Raw genomic sequence first — 18,593 nt, 5'->3', positions numbered from 1 at the left:
GCTTTTTATCTATACATATAACTTTAGCTAGATACCTAAAGATGTTCTAAAAATTACAATAATGTAGCCTTAATTTATCAAAAATTAAATTAGAATTAATCTCTGAAATTACATTAATTAAAAGAAAAATCAGAGAGGAAGTCAAGATGGCGGCAAAGGCAGACTCTGAACTCACCTCCTGCCGCAGACACAGCCAATTTACAACTACTCGTGGAAAAATTACCCCTGAGACAGAACTGAAAGCTGGATGAGAGGAACTCCTGCAACAACGGACAATCCTAACTGAAGTAGAAGAGGCAGAAACTCCCTTCTGGAGAGGAAAAACGCCGCCTTCACAAGCTGTAGTGCCTCACGGCCGCCCGGGAGCCACCCAAAGGTACACAGCCCTCCCTGGAGAAGCGGGGCTCTGAGCCGGGAAGTGCCCCCGCTGTGGGCATTTTGTGGACCCAGCAAAATCGAGATGAGTGGCATAATATCTGCCTTTGCCTGCTACTAAAACATTGGGGAGTACCCCCAGAAAAGCTGGTTCACAAAGAAATTAAAACCAGCTCTTAAAGGGCCCACGCACAAACTCACCCATTTCCGAAAGCAATCTAAAATCACCAGAAAGAAAGGTGCACAGTGCTTTGGTGAAAAGAGACTCACCTGATAGTCCCTGAGTGCATCTCGGTGAGAGGTGAACCTCTCCAGGGACTGGGACATTGGCGGCGGCCATTGTTGTGGTCTGGTGTGGGCGTGCTGACACAGATGCCATTGGAGTTCTCCCTGGGGCCTGCTAGCCCAGGGTCTGCCCCACCCACTAGAGCACCGATTTAATGCAGTTCAGCCAGGGCAGGCAGCCCACCCTAGAGACTGGCCCCACCCAACAACAAGCCCTCAGGCAACTTGTGAGCCTGCATAGATTAGTGACTGGATTCTCTGCAGCCTGGCAACTGAGCCGACTTCAGTGGGGCAGGGCGGGTGTGCACGGGGAACGGGTGGAGAGTGTGGGGTGGTGGTGGAGTATGTGGGACTCCTGCCGTGGACAGACCGGGTCCGCTTCGGGAGGTCAGGGTGCGCACATGGGGCAGGACTGTGTTGACTGTGTGTGTGTACCTGTGGGCGGCAGGGCTTGTCAGCTGCAGAAGACTTGTGCTTCTCAAAGACCCACATGGGGGTTTGCCCCACCTTCCAAAGCCTGAAACAATTGGGTGCTCCTGTGCCTGAGGCCAGCCCCACCCAGCTGCAATCCTCAGAAAGCTGACAAGAGACCTAAAGGCTGGAGGCTTTTAGCAATTGTAAGGCCCTGAGCCTAAAAACCTGCCATGCTGGGGGCCTACTCACTTAAAAGAAATACTGCAACACAAATGTGGTATTAGAACTTGCAGCCAACTGTGCTGGGGCTCCCCACACCTGATAAAGAGACTGAAGGGCCCACAACAACTACAAGCAGCTGAGCATTACAACAGCTGGCCAGGAGCATAACTCGGCCTCCCTGGGTGCCTACAGGGAGAGCAAACAGGCCACAACAGAAGGACACACATAGCCCACATAGGGGTCACCCCTGGAACATTGAGAACTGAGTGAAGCACACTGCAGGCCTCCTAAGGCATCACTTACATAAGGTCACCTATCCAAGAGCAGAAGACGTAGCTGACCTACCTAATACCTAGACACAAGCACAGGGAAAGAGGCAAAATGAGGAGGCAAAGAAATACATTACAAGTAAGGGAACAGGAGAAAACCCCAGAAAAGGAACTAAGTGAAACACAAATGAGCAACCTACCCGACAGAGAGTTCAAACAAACAGTGTTAAGGATGCTCACTGATCTGGGGAGAAGAATAGATGAACTCAGTGAGAATGTCAACAAAGAAATGGAAGGTATAAAAAAGAACCAATCAGAAATGAAGAATACAATACTGGAAATGAAAAATTCACTAGAGGGACTCAAAAGCAGAGTAGAGGATACAGAAGAATGGATCTGTGAGCTGGAGGAAAGACTAGAAGAAATTAGCCAAGCTGAACAGGTAAAAGAGAAAAGAATTAAAAAGAGTGAGGACAGTCTAAGGGACCTCTGGGACAACATCAAGCACACTAACATCCATGTTATAGGTGTCCCGGAAGGAGAAGAGCAAGACAAAGGGGCAGAGAATCTATTTCACGAAATAATAGATGAAAACTTCCTTAACCTAAGGAAGGAAACAGACATGCAGGTACCGGAAGCACAGAGAGCCCCAAACAAGATAAACTCAAAGAGGACCACACCAAGACACATCATAATCAAAATGTCCAGAATTAAAGATAAAGAGAGAATCCTAAAAGCCGCAAGAGAAAGTCAAGTTACATACAAAGGAAACCCCATAAGGCTGTCAGCTGACTTCTCATCAGAAACCTTACAGGCTAGAAGAGAATGGCATGATATATTTAAAGTGCTAAAAAGAAAAAACTTACAGCCAAGAATACTCTACCCAGCAAGGTTATCATGCAAAATGGAAGGAGAGATCAAAAATTTCCCAGACAAGCAAAAATTAAAGGAGTTTGTCACCAAGAAACCAGTGCTACAAGAAATGTTAAAGGGAATGATTTAAGGGGAAAAGAGAAGACCACAAATAGGAAAAATTATCTATTTCCATGATAAGAGGGTAATGGATACAAATGCACAAAAAAGAGGTTAGATATGACACAAAAACATAAAATGAGGGAGGAGGGCAGTTAAAGAGTAGAGCTTTCAGACAGAGGTCAAACTAAAGAGACCATAAATTCTGTATAGAAGAAGAAAGGAACAGAGAAGGACTACTAAAACACTGAGAAAAAAAAAAGTTAAAAAATGGCAGTAAGTACATACTTATCAATAGCTACTTTAAACGTCAATGGATTAAACGCTCCAATTAAAAGGCATAGGGTAGCTGATTGGATAAAAAAAACAAGACCCATATATATGCTGCATACAAGAGACACACTTCAGACCTAAAGACATTCACAAACTGAAAGTGAAGGGATGGAAAAAGATACTCCATGCAAATGACAATGAAAAGAAAGCTAGGGTAGCAGTACTCATATCAGACAAAATACACTTTAAAACAAAAACTGTAAAAAGAGACAAAGAAGGGCATACATAATGATCAAGGGAACAATCCAACAAGAGGATATAACACTTGTAAATATCTACACACCCAACGTAGGTGCACCTAAATATATAAAGCAATTATTAACAGACATAAAAACAGAAATAGACAGTAACACAATAATAGTAGGAGACTTTAACACTCCACTTACACCAATGGATAGATCATCCAAACAGAAGATCAATAAGGAAACATTGGCCTTAAATGACACACTAGAACAGATGGACCTAGTAGATATATACAGAGCATTCCATCCAAAAACCGAAGAATACACGTTTTTTTCAAATGCACATGGAACATTCTCTAGGATTGATCACATATTAGGCCACAAAACAAGTCTCCATAAATTTAAGAAGATTGAAATAATACCAAGCATCTTTTCGGACCACAACAGTATGAAAATAGAAATCAACTATAGGAAGAAAATCAGAAAAGCCACAAATAAGTGAAGATTAAACAAAACGCTGCTGAACAACGACTGGGTCAACGAAGAAATCAAAGAAGAAATCAAAAAATACCTGGAGATAAATGAAAATGAAAATATGACATGCCAGAATTTATGGGATACAGCAAAAGCGGTTCTAAGAGGGAAGTTTATAGCAATAAAGGCCTATGTCAACAAACAAGAAAAATCTCAAATAAACAATCTAACAATGCACCTAAAGGAACTGGAAAAAGAAGACCAAACAAAGCCCAAAATCAGTAGAAGAAGGGAAATAATAAAAAACAGAGCAGAAATAAATGAAATAGAGACCGAAAAAATTGAAAAAATTAATAAAACCAAGAGCTGGTTCTTTGAAAAGATAAACAAAATTGACAAACCTTTAGCTAGACTCACCAGAAAAAAAGAGAGAAGGCACAAATAAGTAAAATCAGAAATGAAAGAGGAGCGGCTACAACAGACACCTCAGAAATACAAAAGATTATAAGAGAATACTATGAAAAGTTATATGCCAACCAATTCGACAATCTGGAAGAAATGGATAAATTCTTGGAATCATACAACCTTCCAAAACTGGATCAAGAAGAAGTAGAGAATTTGAATAGACCAATCACCAGTAAGGAGATAGAAACAGTAATAAAAGGCTCCCCAAAAATAAAAGTCCAGGACAAGACGGCTTCCCTGGTGAATTTAACCAAACATTCAAAGACAACTTAATACCTATTCTTCTCAAACTATTCCAAAAAATTGAGGAGGGGGTGAAGCTCCCTAACTCATTCTACGAAGCCGACATTACCCTGATACCAAAACCAGACAAGGACAACACAAAAAAAGAAAATTACAGGCCAATATCACTGATGAACATCGATGCAAAAATCCTCAATAAAATACTAGCAAATCGCATACAACAATATGTTAAAAAGATTATACACCATGATCAAGTGAGATTTATTCCAGGTATGCAGGGATGGTTTAACATTCGCAAATCAATCAACGTGATACACCACATTAATAAAATGAAGAATAAAAATCACATGATCATCTCAATAGACGCAGAGAAAGCATTTGACAAGATACAGCATCCATTTATGATAAAAACTCTGAATAAAATGGGTATAGAAGGAAAGTACCTCAACATAATAAAGACCATATATGAGAAACCCACAGCTAGTATCATCCTCAATGGTGAAAAACTGAAAGCTATCCCTCTAAGAACAGGAACCAGACAAGGATGCCCACTGTCACCACTCCTATTTAACATAGTACTGGAAGTCCTAGCCAGGGCAATCAGGCAAGAGAAAGAAATAAAAGGGATCCAAAATGTAAAGGAAGAAGTGAAACTCTCACTATTTGCAGATGACATGATTTTATATATAGAAAACCCTAAAGAATCCACCAGAAAACTTTTAGAAGTAATAAACGAATATGGTAAAGTTGCAGGATACAAAATCAACATACAAAAATCAGCTGCATTTCTGTACACTAACAACGAAATAGCAGAAAGAGAAATTAAGAATACCATCCCATTTACAATTGCAACAAAAAGAATAAAATACCTAGGAATAAACTTAACCAAAGAAGTGAAAGAGCTGTACACGGAAAACTAAAACATTACTGAAAGAAACTGAAGAAGACACAAAGAAATGGAAAGATATTCCATGCTCTTGGATTGGAAGAATTAACGTAGTTAAGATGTCCATACTTCCTAAAGCCATCTATAGATTCAATGAAATCCCTATCAAAGTTGCAACAACACTTTTCACAGAAATAGAACAAACAATCCTAAAATTTATATGGAACAACAAAAGACCCCGAATAGGTAAAGGAATCCTGAGAAAAAAGAACAAAGCTGGAGGTATCACACTCCCTGATTTCAAAATATACTACAAAGCTATAGTAACCAAAACAGCATGGTACTGGCACAAAAACAGACACACAGATCAATGGAATAGAATAGAAAGCCCAGAAATAAACCCACACATCTATGGACAGCTAATCTTTGACAAAGGACCCAAGAACATACAATGGAGAAAAGAAAGTCTCTTCAACAAATGGTGTTGGGAAAACTGGACAGCCACATGCAAAAAAATGAAAGCAGACCCTTACCTTACACCATACACAAAAATTAACTCCAAATGGATTAAAGACTTGAACGTAAGACCTGAAACTATGAAACTTCTAGAAGAAAACATAGGCAGTACGCTCTTCGACATCGGTCTTAGCAACATATTTTCAAGTACCATGTCTGACCGGGCAAGAGAAACAATAGAAAAAATAAACAAATGGGACTACATCAAACTAAAAAGCTTCTGCACAGCAAAGGAAACCATCAACAAAATGAAAAGACAACCTAACAATTGGGAGAAGATATTTGCAAACCATACATCTGATAAGGGCTTAATCTCCAAAATATATAAAGAACTCATGCATCTCAATGACAAAAAAACTACCAACCCAATTAAAAAATGGGCAAAAGACCTGAACAGACATTTCTCCAAAGAAGATATACAGATAGCCAAGACACATGAAAAGATGTTCAAAATCATTAACTATCAGGGAAATGCAAATCAAAACTACAATGAGATATCACCTCACACCCGTCAGAATGGCTATAATTAACAAGACAGGAAACAACATGTGTTGGAGAGGATGTGGAGAGAAGGGAACTCTCATACACTGCTGGTGGGAGTGCAAACTGGTGCAGCCACTATGGAAAACAGTATGGAGATTCCTCAAAAAATCAAGGATAGAACTACCATATGACCCAGCTATTCCACTGCTGGGTATTTATCCAAAGAACTTGAAAACACCAATGCATAAAGATACATGCACCCCTGTGTTCATCGCAGCGTTATTCACAATAGCCAAGACTTGGAAGCAACCTAAGTGCCCATCAAGGGACGAATGGATAAAGAAGATGTGGTATATATACACAATGGAATACTACTTAGCCATAAGAAACGATGAAATCCAGCCATTTGTGACAACATGGATGGACATTGAGGGTATTATGCAAAGTGAAATAACTCAGAGGGAGAAGGTCAAATACCATATGATTTCCTTCATTAAGTAGTACATAACAACAATAAACAAACACATAGAGACAGAGATTGGATTGGTGGTTACCAGAGGGGAAGGGGGGAGGGAGGAGGGCAAAAGAGATAATTCGGCCCATGTGTGTGGTGATGGGTTGTAATTAGTATTTGGGTGCTGAACATGATGTAATCTATGCAGAAATAGAAGTATAATGATGTACACCTGAAATTTATACAATGTTATAAACCAATGTTACTGCAATAAACAAAAAATTAAAAAATAAATTAAAAAAATAAAAAATAAAAAAGCCACACTCATAGAAACAGAGAGTAGATTAGTGGTTGCCAGGGACTGAGGGTGGGGGAAATAGAGAGATGTTGGTCGAAGAGTACAAACTCCCAGTTATAAGATAAAAAAGTTCTGGCGATCTAATGTACAGTATAGTGAATACAGTCAACAATACTTGTTGTATATTTATAAGTTGTTAAGAGAGTAGATCTTAAATATTCTCATCACAAAAACAAAGGTAGCTATGTGAGGTAATGGATGTGTTAAATAACCTTATTGTGGTGATCATTTCACAATATATACATGTATCAAATCATCACATTTTACATCTTAAACAATGTTATATGTCAATTATATCTCAACAAAGCTGGAAAAATACTTTCTGAATGACAAAATGGAAAATAAATAAAAATAATTTGATTTCTATTTTAAAAAATAAAATAAATAAATAAAAGTAAAATCAATATTATATAACTTCACTTAAACCAGTATATTTACATTTATCTACTCTATCCCTTGTGTTATGGTCATCATGCATTTCATATCTATACATATCATAACCTAACCTGTTACTATTTTTATTTTAAACAGTCATTTTCATAAGAAATTAAGAGACAATAAAAGATAGTCATTTCCAACTCTCTTCATTCCTTCCTCTCGATCCAAGTTTCAACCTGGACTCATTTCTCTGTAGGCTGAAGAACTTCCGTTAGTTTTTCTTATAAGCAGGTCTCCTGGCAACATACTCTTAGCTTTTGCTTATCTGAATATCTCTATTTTACCTTCATTTTTGAAGAATATCTTTACTAGATATAGAATTTGGGGTCAACATTTCTTTTCTATTCTTTTCTTTTCTTTTAGCACTTTAAAGATGTCATTTCATTATATCTGGCCTCCATTGTTTCTGACAAGAAGCCAGCCATCACACATCATTATTTCTCTGTAGGTAAATGTATACATACATAAGTAGTATTTTTTCTGGCTGCTTTTAAATTTTGTTCTTTATATTTGACTTTATGCATTTTGCTGTACTGCATCTCGATATTGTTTTCTTTGTGTTATTCTCCTTGCATTCATTGAGTTTCTTGAATCTGTAGGTTGATGTTTTTCACTAAATTTGGGAAATTCTTGACTGTCATATCTTCATATTTTTTTTTGTATCCCATTCTTCTTTTCTCCTCTGTTTCTAGGATTTTTATTACATGTGTGATGAAGAACTTGCTATTGTCTCAGGTCGCTGAGGTTCTGTTCATTTTTTTCCATCTTTTTCCTCTCTTTTTCAGATTAGCTAATTTCTACAGATTTGTCTTCACAGACTCTTTTTTCTGCAGTCTATAATATGTTTTGAACTCCATCTAGCAGATTTTTCACTTCAAATATTGCAACTTTCTTTATTGATGTTTTAATAGTTTATAACGTTGTGAAATTTGGGGTTGTACATTTTTGTTTGTCCATCACCATATATATGTCTCCCTTCACCCCTTGTGCCCATCCCCCACCCCCATTGCCTCTGGTAACCACCATACAGTTTTCTCTGTCCATGTGTTGGTTTATATTCCACATATGAGCAAATATTGCACTTTTTAATTCTAGCATTTCCATTTTTAAAAATTTTTATTTCTCAGCTGATATTCCTCATCTGTTGACTCATTAGTTCCACCTTTTTCTTTTAAGTTCTTGAACATATTTATACTATCTTATTTAAAGTCCTTATTTTCTAATCCCAACATCTGGGCAATCTCTGGGTCTGTCTTGATTATCTTTTTTCTTGATTTTGTGCCACATCTTCTTTCTCTTTCTTATGTATAGTAATTAATTGATTCTACACTCAACATTGACACTGTGGATAATACATTGTAGGAAATCTTGTTTATGTCTTTCATTAAAGGGAGTTATATTTTGTATCGGAAGCAATTAAATTACTTGGAATCTTCTTTGTCCTGTCAAATTTTGTTTGGTTCTTTTTCGGAGCTTGTTTAATCCAGTTTTGTCTGTAGTCCTAGAGTACAGCCCTTGTCTGGGGTGTGGTCTTTGCTTATGGGTGCAGTGCTTTTGGGGTCTGAACTAAATGTCCAAAGTTCTCACAGATGTCTACCATTCTAACTGGGGCAGAATTCTGTCTTCCAGCTTTATGTAACTTCAAATATCTCCTACTCTGCTCTTAGCCCTGAAGCAATCATTCTCTTTTAGGACTCACAGAATTTCTCCCTCTGAATGCACAGCCTAGCCCACAGCCAAGGATTCACCAAAAACCCTATGTTCATTGCAGCATTATTTACAATAGCCAAGATATGGAAACAATCTAAGTGTCCATCGATGGATGAATGAATAAAGAAGATGTGGTGTATATATATATATAATGGAATACTACTCAGCTATAAAAAGTAATGAAATTTTGCCAATTTTGACAACATGGTTGGACTCGAAGGGTATTATGCTAAATGAAATGTCAGACAGAGAAAGACAAGTACAGTATTACGTATTTGTATTTAGATTTCATTCATATGTGGAATCTAAAACAAAAACAAACATATAAAAACCACCTACACAGATTCCTAGGACCCCTGCTCTCCTCAGCTCTTCCTTTCCAGTACCCAGCACTGAGCGTTCCAGCTACTTCAGCAGTCCTGCACTCTCATCTTAGCCTCCACACCTCAGCAAAATCACTGTGCTCCGCTTGGGCTCCATCTCCCTGTGCTGCAGTCCAGAACATGCCCCCAGCAGGAAACAGACGGCTCATCTCATGTTTCCTTATCTCAAGGATTGCCTGCTATTCAATGATGGAACACATCATATGTTTTTTTCCTAGTTTTATAGTATGTCAGAGGACAAATTTGGTAGCAATAACTCTGTCATAGCTGGAAGAGGAAGTCTCACAATTATTAAATTTGTATTCTCAATGCCTGGCCTGCAATCCCTCAGTGTAGGATGGATGGATGCATGTATGAATGGATGTATGAATAGTTGGATTAGTGGAGAAATGGGGGGGGAAAGTTTGCTACGACTTTTCCCAACATTATTTTTTCTCCTAGCACTTCACACAATTTAACATACTATGTATATTTTACTCTTTTCTGTTTTGTTTTTTTATATCACTCCCACTAGAATGTAAGCACCACAAGGACATGCATCTTGTTTGTTTTGTTCTCTGAGTTATTCCTAGTACTAGAATACTGACTGGCATGTGCAAAGTGCTCAATAAATATGTGTTGTTAGAGTTGATACATTTTTAAGGATAATCTGGCTTACTTTCATATGTAATAGATGCTAAATAATGAAGTAAAATTGAGCAGGTGTAAAATCTGTCAAGTATAGTTAATACTTTTGGAGGAGAATCATTTTAGAACATCTTATCATTTTCACTGACAAGTGTAATGTTCATTCCAGCTATACCAACCTTTTTTCTGTTCCTCACAACATATGCCAAACTTGCTCCTGCCTTAGAAACTGTGCCGTTCCACCTACTTGGAACTGTCTTCTTGCTGTTTGCATGGATGATGGTTTCTTATATCATTCAGAACTTAACTCAAATGTCACCATTTCAGAAAAGTCCTCCCTGATCTAAAATAGAACTACCCCCACACACAGTTTCTTTCTATCACAACACCATGCTTGATTTTCTTAAGAGAACATATCTCTGTCTGAATTATTCACCTATTTTATTTTTACATATTCATAGTCTTATCTGTCTTCCCAGGTGATAAGCTCTGAAAGAGCTAGACTCTCATGGGACCTCTTCAAAGTAATACCCACAAGCTAACACAGTGCTTGCTCTTCAGAAGGCACTCAAAAAGTCTTTCTGATGGTAGGTAGAATTCTAAGATGGCCTGCATGATCTACATTCCCTGGTGTTATTCTTATGATTATGTTATGCAACATGGCAAAGGGATTTTGCAGATGTAAAGGTTACTAATCAGTTGGGTTAAAGAAAGGGAGGTTATATGAGTGAACTGGACCTAATCACTTGAGCCCTTTCACAGCAGAGAGTTTTCTCTGGCTGGCAGCAGAGGAGCAAGTCAGAGAGATTCCAAGTGAAAGAGGATTTGATGAGCCATTGATGGCTTTGAAGATAGAAGAGGCCACGTGCAAGGATTAGAGAGAGGGCTCCCTGGCAGTCAGCAAGGAAATGGGGACCTCAGTCCCCAGCTGCAAGGAACTGAATTCTTCCAACAGCCCAATAAACTTAAAAGCAGATATTTCCCCAGAGCCTCCAGATACAAACCCAACCTGGCTGACACCTTGATTTGGCCTTGTGAGAACCTAAGCAGAGAACCCAGTCAAGCCTGTCCAGCCTTTTGACCTACAGAACAGTGAGATAAGAAATGGGCACTATTTTAGGGGCTGGCCCGGTGGCGCAAGTGGTTAAGTGCACGCGCTCCGCTGCGGCGGCCCAGGATGCGCTGGCTCGGATCCCGGGCGCGCACCGACGCACCGCTTGGCAAGCCATGCTGTGGCGGCGTCCCATATAAAGTGGAGGAAGATGGGCACAGATGTCAGCCCAGGGCCAGTCTACCTCAGCAAAAAGAGGAGGATTGGCAGATGTTAGCTCAGGGCCGATCTTCCTCACAAAAAAAAAAAAAAGAAAAAGAAATGGGCACTATTTTAAGCTGCTAAATTTGTGGTGATTTGTTATGCAACAACATGAGACCAATATAAGCATTCAATAAATATTGATGCCTTTCCCTCAGCCCATCACAGCCTTTCTCAATCTCAGGGATGGCTTGGCCTCCTCCTCTACAAAAGTGAGAGAGGCCTCTGGCTTGTGATCCATTGACTTAGCTCCATACTATGCCGGAAATATCCCTTGACAATCTCTCATCTGCAACGGATCTCTATATCTATGCTCACCTATCTTCTCCTTGTTGCTCAACTTTAGGGAAGAAATAATTCTTTTACAGGTTTATCATTTCACTCGTGATATTAAACACACTGTGACTCACTTTGTCAGAATATTGCTTCCTCTGCTATCACCTGTTTTGCCTCACATGTGCTCTTTCCTCTCCATCAGATGCTTCCTCTTTGTCTACAGATAAAAATTAATGGATACATCATGTCACTGTACTTGATTTAAATTGTCAAATTTTTTGAAAGAGGAGTCAGCACTTACTTCCTCATTTTCCTCACTATCAACCAATTTTTTAAAAATTATAATTTATATTTAACAGAATTAATGTATACACACTATGTACAAAATCCAAAACACACAAGGGTATACACACACTCAAAAACAGTAAGATCCCATCCTGTTCCATTGATATCCAGTTCCCCTTCTTAAAAGCAACCATTTTTGTGTGTGTGTATCCTTCTAGGAATATTGGGTGTATACGTACACATGCTCACATACATATATACATATACATTTGTTTAACTCTTAACCTCTTACATTCCAGCTCCCACTGATCCTCTTGGAAGGCACCAATATTTTATATTATATTCCCCTTATTTCCTGACCCTTTTAAAGTTCTCACTACTCTTAATTTTCACGAAGTATTTGACACCACCATCATCATGCCACCTCAAATTCTTGAAAAAAGTCCTCTTTGTTTTCCTAACAATCTTTAGGCGGCCTCCTAATTCCCAGGTTACTTCTTGTCCATTTCATGGTTGTCTCCTCTTCTGCCTCCAGTCCTCTCAATGTTATGGTTCCGAGGCTCTGATCTCTTGGATTTCTATAGTTTCAACCATTAACCTCATGTGCATGATTGCCAAACTCCTCTTTTTTAGACAGCCCAAATCGATTAGCCAAATGCTAGCTCTTCATTTCAGCAGCCCTTTGAGCATTTTCTTTCCAGTAGTCCATAATTCTTTAAGATAAGATTTCTGAAGCCGAATCCTACTTCAGCTCTTTCTGGGGAGTCAGGAAGGGAAGACTGAAGGCAGCAGTTCTTGCTGACATCCCTGTTGGTGTTAACAGTCCCACTCAGGCTCCACCCTTAGATTTATAGGTAATCCTTTCCTCTCTCTCAGCCCTCACATACACCTAGTTGCCAGATAAAATCAGCTCTTGGCTTACAATCTCTTCCCATCTGTTCCTTCTTGCTACACTAACTCTAAGTCAGGCCTAGATAAAGTCTCTTAAATTTTCTCAATTCCTCTAAACTCTCTCTTCCCTTATCCATTCTGCACCATTACATTGCCTAAGACAATTCTTTCTTCCTATTCAAAAACCTTAAATGACTCCCTATTGCTTGTAAAATAAAATAAATATTCAAAGTTCAAAATAATCGGGTTCCAACATACTTATGCAACCTCATTCCTCAACCCTCCACTTATCTTGCATTACGGCCTAAGTGGAATATTCTGTGTACGTACCATCTTGTTCCGGTGCCTTTCATCATAATATAATGCCTCTCCATACCTCCCCTCCCCTCAATTTCCTGCATCACTGACACTTTTTGAAAACCTGTCATCAGTTCAAGGCTAAGTCAAATGCCTCTTCATCTATTAAGCATTCTCTGATATCACCCGTCTGCTATGGAGTTTACAAGCATTGAGTATACACTGATTGCTTATGTACAAGGAGAAGAGAACCAAGCATACTGAGCACCTAACATGCACTGGAGACTGTGCTAGGCTAATCCTCACGACAACCTGATAATGCTATGTATCAACCCAAGGCCACACAACTAGGTGAGGGAGGAGCTAGGGTTCAACCCCAGATAGTCTACACAAAAACCAAAGCAAAACAAAAACCCAGGAATGCAGTAGGGTAAACTAAGAATAAAAGGACTCTGCATCTGTAGTTCCATTTTAAACTATGTTAATGGCCCTGATAACATCAGGTCGTATTGCACTTATGACTGGATGTGTGCTATTTTCACACCTAGATCCACGGTTCCTCTAGGGCTACTTCCTCTTACTCCTTAACAATGTCCCTTTTCCTGGTTCACTTTTACTTATCATTTAGGTCTCAAATGAGACATCGTTTCCTCAAGAAACCTATCCTGACCTGCCCTTTCTCCCCACCCCAAGTGATGCCCCACCATCACCAAGAATATTCCCTTTATGGTGAATTAATAAATGGATGAATAGATAAACAGATGGACAATTCTCAAAACTCTCCTAGTCCAGATTTCAGAGACTGGGATCCCAAGAATGATAAATATGTGGAAGAAAAGCAGAAAGTTTTTACTGTCTAATATCCTTTTGTTGTTCACTACTAAAAGCACCAGCATACTATCTGTCCCTATAGATCTCACCTTAGATTCTTTCTTTCTCTTTCTCTCTCTCTCTCTTTCTTTCCTTTCTCTCTCTCTCTCTCCTCTCTCTTTCTTTCTTTTCTTTCTCTCTCTCTTTCTCTCCCTCCCTGTCTCTCTCCTTTTTTTTCCTTCCTTTCTTCCTCCTTTCTTTCCTGCCTGCATGCCTGCATCCCTTACTTTTTCATTTTTAAGCAAATCTAAATCTGGTAATAAATGTCTTTAACATGCTTGGCATAGCTGCCTCTGCAGAGTTAGAAAATATTAAATAATACAACAAAACATAAATAATACAAATAATGATAGTACTACATTGTTAACATTAAGCTGATTCATTTAAGGACTGGCAGCATCAAGAGTTGTTTCAAACAAATTAAACACTTGGAGATTCCATAGATACACAGTATTAATGGGTCTGAAAGGTACTTACGACCCATGAGAAATTTGTTTTCCCACAAAGCTGTTTCCATCTGTGGTTAAACACAAACCACACTGAAAGGCCTCTTTGTTTGGGTGCAGCGTGATGCTATTGGAACGGTACCTAGATGTCAAGATGATATCTCTAACACTGTGGATTTACACAGCACCATGCTTCACAGAAGCTTAATTGTGTTGTTGTTTTAAAGACAGATTTGTGCCAAAGATCTGGCGCTCTGCAGAGGATGCCAGATGGTTGCCCTGGAATGTCTGTTCTCAGAAACAGATGGGTGTTCCATCTGACTGTCCTGCCCAGAGGCGAAGTCCTGCTTTGTCTTAGCTCTATCCTATTCAAGAAGCCAGTTCTCAGTGGAGAAGCAATTTTCTGACAATGGAAAATATTCTTCCTGTGGTGCCGAGCACATAGTAAGCACTCAAAGATACTATTTGTTGACTTTTAAGTTTAAAAATCGATTATCTCCAGCCCAGTTTTACTCTGAGCATCAACCTCCAACTGTCCATGCAGCATCTCTTCTTGAATCTCTGCTACTTAAGAGTCAAAGCAGAACTATTGATTCCTTTCTTTTTTTCTTTTTTTTTTGGTGAGGAAGATTGGCCCTGAGGTAACATCTGTTGCCTCACTACTCACTACTGCCTCTTTTTGCTTGAGGAAGATTGTCCTTGAGCTAACATCTGTGCCCACCTTCCTCTATTTTGTATATGGGACACCACCAGTGCATGGCTTGATGAGTGGTATGTAGGTCTGTGCCCAGGATCTGAACCAGCAAACCCCGGGCCGTTGAAGCAGAGCATGCGAACTTAATCACTATGCCACTGAGCCAGCTCCAGAACTATTGATTCCTATCCACACTCCCCAACCCATGCCCTAGGCCAAATCAACTCTCACCCAGCTCTTACCCAACTCTGTAAATGGCACCACCATCCACCAAATCGCCCAAGACAAAAATATAAGGGTTCTCACGTCTTACTCTTGTTCTATCTAACATTCCACTTAAATCCACCAGTAAGTTCTGTTGACTCTACCTCCAAGATATATCTCTAACCCAGTCAGTGTCTACTCTCTGATTGATTCAACTGTAGATCACGTCAGCATCCTCTCTTGCCTAATTGGCCTCTCTCCTTCCACTCTTGTCCCTTTAAAGTCCATTTTCCACATAGCAGCCTCGGCAAGCCCTGTAACAATGCAAACCAGATCATTTCACTCCCCTGACAGCTTCCAAAAATATTTAGAATGAACTCCCATTCATTGCCACAGCCATAAGGAGAACCCCAAAGGAGATCTGCCCCTGCCAAAGGAGAACCCGATCTGCTACCCCTTTCCCAATCACTCACCTCTCCCCAGGCACACAGGCCTTGCCTTTGACCCTCTGACACACGGAGCAATTCCAGGCTCATGGGCTTGGTGCTTGCTGGTCCTGCTGTTTCAAATGGACATCTCCCCCATCTACGTAGGACTATCTCCTTCTCGTTTTTCAGACCATAGTTCAAACACCACCTCCTCAGACTGCTCTGCCTCCTCTGTTCTCATTTGTATTACTCTATTTTGTTTTTTCACAGCACTGGATTATATGTAGAAGTATCATTTGCTCACATGTATTTACTGCATGTCTCCCCACCAGTTTACAAGCTCCTTGAGTTCAGAGACTTTGACTGTTGGTCACTGCTGCATCTCCAGTATGTAGAAGCGTGACTGGCTGGCTGGCTGAAAATGCAAGTAAGGCCAACATTGGTTTCAATGGAACCAGGCATGTTCCTGAGTCTTGAGATTCTGAAACCCTACAGAGCAATATTTGGCTAGGATTAATCATAGACAGTATAAAAGAGTCTAAGCTTAATTTTCCAGAAAATAAAACAAAACAAAAACAGACAACGTGTCTACAGAGATAAGGTGCATTTAGGCAGCATTTGATTCCTACCTGAGATGTGATTTTCAAGCTAAGTCTGGGGTACACCTGGGGAAGTGGGAGCTCCAGGCACCCAAGCACCTCTCTTTTGCCAGAGCAGCTATGCTTTAATATGCTTTATTTTTTAAAAATATAACTGGCTTCTACAAAAAGGATGTCTGGTAAATAGAATTCCACCACTGAAAAAGAATGACTGCTTAATGCATATGTTTATGGACATTTAAAAATCCTCTTAACCTCCAAAAATAGATATGCATTTCTTGTAATCTCCCACTTTGCCCTGCTTTCTGGTCCCACTGTCGCTGCCCTAATTGAGACCCAACCCCTTACTTGGCCCTGATGGTATCCGGATGTCTTCTGCCTCCTCTTCTGTCCCTTCTGATAATCCTTTCTTCACCCTGCTGTTAAATTAACCTCACTCCTCCCAAGCCCAAATTTGAGCTGTCCCTCCTCTAGTGGCTCCTGAGGTTACTGAACTGATTTTACACGCAGCAGCAGTCTGGCCTGCGACGACCTCCCTTACCTCACTCCTCTTTCACCACCTCTGCTGCCTGTATACCTTCCAGACCAGCCATGTTTGATTACTCACTTGATGTTCCCCAATAAGGCCCGAAATTCTCCCTTCTCACATATGGCTATGTTCTGGCCATTCCTCCCATTTGCCTTTCCACTCTGACTTGCCAGTGGAAGCCCCACCTCCACTCCCTTAGGCTTCCCCATTCCCCACCCAACCTTACCTCGCCTCAGGGACATCATCTCCCTCTCCCTCTGTGTCCACAACTCTTTGTGACACTAATAACACTATTTTCCTCTCTGGACTACAGAAATAGACTGCATTCATGGGGAAAGATAAGATTTAGAGCAGAGGAACCAGTTGCTGGTCCCACTTCAACTCATACTACTTGTGTAAGCTTGGACTTATCCTCTCTGAGCCTCATCCTCTTTACCTATAAAATATATAGAATATCTACCTCTCAAGATGTTCTGGGTATTGATAGATGTAAAAGTAATTTGGGAGCTATAAATGTAAAGTATATTTATTCCTCTTTGCTGCTTGAGGGCAGGGACCATTTCCGTTCATCTTTGTACCTAACTGCCAGCCCCAACGTGCGCCAGTATCTAGCAGAGTCCATTCAATTTCAACACAATTCTGAGAAAAAGAGAAAGGATCCATTAACTTTCAAGTTGTTCAGAAGAGTTCTTCCTGATCTGGAGGAAAAAATGACTGAAAGAAAAGTTATTAGGCTAATTATTAGCTGCTTTTATTTGCATAACAGATTGTTTGGGGATAGGTCCAGGTGAGCCTCTGACAGGGCAGCTACGAATTTAGGACCAACCTGAGTCTTTCATGTGCTCTAAAGTCCAGCCCCTAGGAGTTTTGGGAGCTCCCAGCCCAGAAGCCCTTTGAAAGAGAACTTGAACAAGACATCTGGACTAAGATGTGTACAGATTTCTCTAATGGCCAGGGTGGATGGTATATTTCCAGAAGGGGGCTAGACAGGAGGAAAAGAAAACAGGCTCCCTGAAGTGATGCTCCACCGGGAAGTCGAAGGATGGTCTAGTCTCTGCAGCAAGGCTTGGATGATACAGGGAGTAGGCATTTCAGGGCAAGCTGTGCCTGGCTTTCCTCTGACCCAGTTCCTTTCCCATTTTGCAGTGCTAGATCACCATATCTGGCCATTCAGGTCGTGCACTGAACAAGGGCATATATAGGAAGATATTATTCACATGGTAAATTTGCGTGTACCATATTTTTTTTTTTTTTTTTTGCAATTTTCTGCCAAAGGAAAGTCAAATGTCTTAAGGAAGGGGTGACTTTTTGTTTAGACTAGGGGAAGCCCCAGCAGAGCACCCTTGGAAGGAGAGGGCTGTTGACAGTGGAGAAAACTATTCCATTAAGAGCCCAATAGTTCTATTTTAGGATATCCCTGCAAAAGAGCTGGTCTTAGGAAGTGGAAGGATTTTCCCTGCTGGTCATGGTAGAGAAAAGTACCAGAGCCCAGTGGTCCAGAAATGACTGACAGAGGCCCGCAGGCAGTGAGCAGAGCGGAGCAGACACAGGGTCTGTGGGGAATGTGGAGGTTCCCACTCTGGGGCAGTTGGCCTGCCTACTCTGCCCTCTGACAGGGCTTAACCTCCCACAATTAGGGCAAACACATAATTGGATTATCACTATTCCTTTCT

The sequence above is a fragment of the Diceros bicornis genome, chromosome 9 (genome assembly GCF_020826845.1).
Source record: "Diceros bicornis minor isolate mBicDic1 chromosome 9, mDicBic1.mat.cur, whole genome shotgun sequence".
Lineage (NCBI taxonomy): Eukaryota > Metazoa > Chordata > Mammalia > Perissodactyla > Rhinocerotidae > Diceros > Diceros bicornis.
This window is presented reverse-complemented; position numbering follows the sequence as displayed.